The sequence below is a fragment of the Protopterus annectens genome, chromosome 3.part1 (genome assembly GCF_019279795.1).
Source record: "Protopterus annectens isolate FY-2018-M chromosome 3.part1, PAN1.0, whole genome shotgun sequence".
NCBI classification, from domain to species: Eukaryota; Metazoa; Chordata; order Ceratodontiformes; family Protopteridae; genus Protopterus; species Protopterus annectens.
In genome coordinates this window covers 1,732,734,665-1,732,741,587 of record NC_056732.1, presented here as the reverse complement: position 1 = coordinate 1,732,741,587, position 6,923 = coordinate 1,732,734,665, and positions in this window count along the sequence as shown.

The following is a 6,923-nucleotide window of genomic DNA, read 5'->3' as shown; positions in this document are numbered from 1 at the left end:
GTAAAACATGGGATACAGTTATGTGGTAAGCTCCCTAGGGATACTATAAGAACTGCTGATAATACAAACAGATTTTGATAACAGATAAGAATTGCTTGCCTGACACTATGTACGTTTCTGCAACCTTCTCTATTAGGTGAATTTCATACATAACCAGTAGCTTATGTATGTTTTCTTCTATTCAGCAAAATAAATGCCTTAGGCTTGTCCACTATTTTCTTAAAGTAAAAGTTTTTTTGATGCTACCACCTCATTAGGCATATTCCTTTCTGTAAAAAAAAAATACTTCCTTATATTTCTCTTGAGCCTTTCAAGCTATTTGTTCGGATTGTGTCCTGCTGTTCTATATCAGTTTACTAAAACAATGTACTATACAGATTCCCCTAGAGTTACTTAAATGGTTCTATTATTTCTGTTCTATCCTCAGCCTTCAACCTAAAACAGTGTACAAGTTAAAGCCTTCTAGTCATTGTTACATTTGCTATCAAATGTAACGGATTTTACTGATGTCTTGCTGTTATGGTTTGCCAGTGTTTCCGTGTACTCACTGTATTTTATCCCAGGTCATCTCTTAAAATGGGCCTTGCTCGGTATGGCTAGCTTGGTCAACAAAATGTAACTAAGACAAAATAGTCTGTCTATGTGTTTCTGGTATAGATTATAAAGAGTTTCTTTTAATACCTCTGGTCTACATCCATTCTGCAAAATCTCTGCTAGAAACAATGGAACAATATTAGGCAGGTCACAGGGACCTGTAGGAAACCTAGCCATGTAAACCTTTTACTTAAAAGTTCTTGCCACAGTTTTTGAGTATTAAAAGTGCTCACCTTCCAAACAAGACTTCCCTCTGGTAAATTTGTGTCCAACAATCCAGGTGTAAAGAATAGCCTTAAAGGTAGCTAAGATAGTACTTTTTTGACCTGTACAGTAACTTATTACACCGTTGGGTATATGCTACATTACAAACCTATTCCTCCAGTGACTCTTAATTACTTGTTTGTGTTTAAATCACTAGTGCAGGTGCTATTATGGCCACTAGTTCTGTACAAGAAATAGGAGGTTGTAAAATAGGACTGGATCTTTCATGGCTCCAAAAGTAAGACATAGGACATAGGTTAATGGTAGGCTACTGACTATAAGGATAAAGTTGTGCTAATCTTTTGGGATAGTTCAAAGGATTTAAGGTCTCTTATTTTTTGGTTAGAGATTGTTGACACGTTTCTAGTTGATAATGGTTTGTTCACATGTTTAAAATTGCTAAGTTTGCAACCAATGACCCTCAGTGAACCCATCACTGCCAGCCATTATAACAACTAAACTGGCTACAACTACCCCACCATTTAACCTAGATCTGACTTATTACCACCTACAAACTCATTCACCAACAAGACAAAACCCTAACCCTCCAACACAAATGCTCCAGCCATACACTAATAATCACCTCTTCCACGCCTCAAATAAATCTCTTCTATATATTTCCAAATCTAATAAGAAGGCTGGAAACTCTCTTTATTCAAATTATATCTCCAAAATGTCAGTCACAATAATTTAAAAAATCATGAAACCCAGGTAATATTCCAAAGCACAAGCCTTTATTCATTACAGACAAGCAATCCTTAATAACAAAAATCAGAAATACTTTACAATGTTAAGCATATCAGGTTTTATACACTTAGAAGTAGGTATGGAAAATATGTATATATATATATATATATATATATATATGTTTAAACCAGCCTATTCCAGGCAAACAATATAAACATGGCTGTAAAAGTGCATTTAAGTACAGCAAATACCCGAACCCTCACACTACTAGTAACAAGATCAAACTAAATCCTAGGAAAACACTACTTATCTATTTGCAACTCACATTCCAAAATCAGCTATTAAGGAAAGCATAACAGAGATATAAAAAGACTGACTTAACTAAAATCGCTTTTGGCTAACTAATGCAATAAAGCTTTCATCAGGTCTGTGACAAAAACTAAAATCATATACATAGGTAGGTAAGTGCTAACTAGATAAATACAAGGAAAAGCATGCATAGCTCTCTAACCATAAACAGTATCTAATTAGAACACTATAAATATAAATATATATCCTTGTAGTGATATCTTTTAAGCATCCATACATATGTATTAGTGTGCATAAAAAATAATTATACAATGACCCCCCCCATTAATATTCCAAAACATGCACGCTGATTGGTCAGCGTGCACATTGTAAATCAGACCATTAGTATAAGTCTTTTTTTTTTTTTTTTTTTGGACAGCAGCAGAGAACGGAAGAGCTCCGTTGCTGTTATCTCGCTATGTTAAACGAGTTTAACATAGCGAAATAGCTTAAAAAAAAGCAACGGAGAAATGAAGATGTCCATTGCTTTTTTAAAGTAGTCTCGCTATGTTAAACTCTTTTAACATAGCAAGACAAGTTTATAAAAGCAGCAGACATCTTCCTTTCTCCGTTGCTTCCACACACACAGCTCTGATGTACTGCGTAACCATATGCATGTGCAGTACATCAGAACTGCCACAGGATACTGGACAGCTGCGGAAGGGTAGCAAGGAGGCATTATACAATGCCATTATTTAAGAAAAGTAAGTATTTTTTTTTCTTAAATAATGTCATTGTGTAATAGCAATAACCCACTTCTGGGTGTGGGTAATGCTGGATTTACCCACAGTTGTCTTAGTTTGGCCACCTGGGCTTTGCCCTTGTGACCAAACCACACCAACCGTGGGTAAATCCAGCATTACCCATACCCAGGCGTGGGTTATTGCTTAAATTATTTACAGCTCAAAAAAATGTCAGCACTTTCCAGTCAAGAAAAAAATTTGTCATGACAGTTTTCATGTTTACAGCTGCCAAAAAATGTTTATACAATGAAAGCTAGTAGAAAAACCACACATAAGTACAGAAAACAGTGGATGAGGTAAGCTAATAATGTATAAAAGTGTGCAGGTGTGTGCATGAGTATGCATGAACATGCACCAGTATGCTAAATGGGGAAATTATACCAAAACTTTATGGTAATAACAGCATGAAAAAAATGTGTATTTTGAATCTACCATTTAAATCTCAGGTCTGATGCAAGAGTGTACTAAATCTAATCAAATCAGTTTAAAATAACTAAACATATGTATATATATATATATATATATATATATATATATATATATATATATATATATATATAGTTTACTATTAAAATGTCAGCGGCACTACGACTGTACTATAGTCGAACACGGAAGTTCAAAAATAGTAATGTCGACGTCAAGAAAACATTCTAGGAATGGTTTTAACATGGGTCGAGGTAGGTGTTCAGTATTATTCAGAACTACAAACATCTCCCCTACCTCGACCCATGTTAAAACACAGTCTTAGATTGTTTTTTTGTCGTTGACATTACTATTTTCGAACTTCCGTGTTCGACTGTAGTACAGTCAATGTAGTGCCGTTCGACATTTTAATAGTAAACCATGTATATATATATATATATATATATATATATATATATATACACATTCTACACATCATTTTTTTATTATTTTTTAATATGTTTGGTAACTTTAGTACATAAAAATATTTCCTCACAAATTCCCTAATCAAAAAACCTTTACAGATTGTGTGGCAGCTTATATAAATTCAACACACTCTTAACAGAGCAATAGTAAAGTCCTGGTTTTCTGAATTATTTGAATTTCAGTTGCCAGCATAATTGTTTTTTCTCCAAAATACAGTTGAGTTAACTTCAAGCTCATACATCTCCACACGGTCCAGAATGATAAATTTAAAACCCAGAATGTCTGTTGTATTCTTATATGGTATTAGTATTATTTTCAAATCTAGGTGCTTAGGATTTCCCTCTCTCTTCCCCCCTTTGGCGGACCTGGTGTGACTCAGTTTGAACTCTACAGTTCCCCACAAAATGGAGTCTGCAGGACTGCAATCAGTTTCTCTCAGCATTTAAGCAGATTGAACTCTAGCGTTCCCCACAAAACAGAGTCTACAGGACTGCAATCAGTTTCTCTCAGCATTTAAGCAGATTGAACTCTAGAGTTCCCCACAAAACGGAGTCTACAGGACTACAATCAGAGTCTCTCAGTATTTAAGCAGATTGAACTCTACACTTCTCCACAAAAATGGAGTATACAGGACTGCAATCAGTTTCTCTCAGCATTTAAGCAGATTGAACTCTACACTTCCCCACAAAACGGAGTCTACAGGACTGCAATCAGTTTCTCTCAGCATTTAAACAGAGTAGGCTGCACACAAAAAGCATTTGTTAAGCTTTCACTTACAGTGCTGTGTAATTAAGCAGGTCAACATTTTGGTCAGCCATCGGGCTCTTTTTCTACTTGAGTGTTTGCCTCCTTCCCCTGTAACTTAAGTAAACTGACTCTTACATTAAGAACTATAATACTTACCTTATAGCTTTAGGACACCTTAGGAAACCTTGTAAACTGCAATAGCCCTGCTGTGTTCACCTTCGCTATGCTTGAGCTCTCTTCACTCCCCTCCTGCCCCCAATTACCTCCCGCCCTCAGTACCTCTAAATTTATAGTACTATAGCCACTCCCCACTTTCTAGATCCTATCTGCTTTCATTTGGGATAATTCCTCCCACCCCCATTCTTCTACCTACATTTTAATAGCACCTATTAGCTTTCATCTGGTATTCTCCCATCCCCCTTCCAGTACCTTTACCTCACCACTCTATCTTCTGGTGTTGCATCACCAGGTAAAATAGTTCCTTAACTCCCTAGCTGAATCACAGGTAATGATATACTCCTCTTTACTACCCCTCTTGTTTGCACCATACCTCCTTACCTTGTATGAAAACCAGTTTCTCATGGAATTTCAGGTCCCGAAAGGCGATACTATCACCCCAGCTGTAAATCCTCCCACCTTCAACCATACTTACAGTACTAGGTCCTATCCAACATCTTGTTCAGTCTATCAACATCTCAACCCCAGGCACATTAGCTCTAGATCCAAACACTACCACAAACTAATAAACAAATTCTTGAAGTTCATCACCAAGTATAGACTTAAACTAAGACTTGGTGGTGATATTCACCCCAACCCTGGCCCACCCACTTCAGATACACATACCCCCTCTACTTGCAATCTAAGCTACAAACCTACAATTAATAGGCCAACTAACTCTCTCGTAGCCTGTCATCTCAATATTAGAAGCATTAATAACAAGGTACATGAATTGCATGCACTTCTGGATGTCCACTCCCCTAAGATTCTCTGTTTATCTGAAACCTGGTTAAAACCTAATACTACAGACAATGAAGTGTTACCACCTGGGTACAACATACATAGGCTGGATCATGCTTCAAGGAAGGGGGTTATGTAGCTGTACTCTGTAAATCTGAGTTGAATGTCACCATAGATGTAATACAACCACCTCAGAATAATAACTCAGAGATTCTTGCCACCAAATTGCAACTTAATAAAAATAAATGCATTAATATTATCTGTATGTACATACCCTCAGGTAACAATATATCTACACTTGAAGATATCCTGCACTGGCTATCATGTCACTACCCCCAAGAAACCCTACTACTTGGAGACTTTAACATAGACTGGGGCACCTGTTCCTCAGAATCCCCAACTACCTATATTAACCTGCATGCATTTACACAAATCATATCCATTCCTACCAGGATAGGTAAACCCAACCAAAAAGAAAGCATACTTGACTGGGTACTCATAAATAGTCACCCCCAACTGTACACCTCTGGTACCCTCCCTGATGGCCTAAGCGATCATCTTCTCACATATGTAATTAAGCACAAAGCCATTAATTCCCAACAATCCTTACTCAGAAAGGTTAGAAACAATATAAACTTTGAACCTGACAAATTCCAACAAGAACTAAACTCATGTAATTGGTCTATTCTAAATCACCTCTCCTTAGAGGAAGCAGTAGCATGCTTTAAGAACAAATTCCTTGAGATCCTTGATTTGCATTCACCTGTTCATTCAAAGAGAACAAAGACAAAAACTGTGCCATGGCTTTCTAAAGAGTCTAAACTCAAAATTACCCTTAGAAACAAAGCATGGACTTTATGGCGTTCTTCTAAAGACCCTCACGATCACATTAAATACAGTCAATCCAGGAACGAAACTAAAAAATCCATTTTACAAGGCAAAAAACAATACTACTGTAATTTACAGACAGTAAATCAAAATAACCCTCAGAAGTTTTGGGCAGGTTTAAATAATCTACTACATCCTGGACAAATGTCAACCCCAATCCCTGCTGCTACTATTGATAAACCCCCTGAAGATGTTTCTGACAGTTTTAACTGATTCTTTACTGAGACAATTCAAGCCCTAGCTTGCCAACTACCTCCTAGCTCCCCTGGTCCTGAAAGTAGCACCCCTAGAAACCTACTCGCATTCAACTTCCAACCAGTCGCCACTTTCCGTACCTTGATCAAAAAATTAAAACCCACTACACTTTCTGCTGATCAACTCCCTGCTGAGTACCTACAAAAATCAGCTGATGCTATTGCTTACCCCTTCTCAATACTAATCAATCGAACCATAGTAGAAGCTAAAATTCCCACCATCTGGAAAATATCCTATGTAATCCCACTTCACAAAGGAGGCAGCTCTACTGAATTCTCCAATTACAGGCCAATAGCTATACTCTCTCCACTTGCAAAGATTATGGAAAAATGTATTCATAGATAACTCATGCACCACCTAATCCAGAATCACCTTATGGCAGACACTCAGTATGGCTTCTGTCCTCATCACAGCACTACTTCAGCCCTCCTAGCCTTTACCAACACCATAAACCATAATTGCAACAATAATTATATATCCTCAGCCCTCTTCTTCGATCTTTCCAAGGCATTCGATATGGTTGAACACCAACTTTTAATCCACACCCTGCAA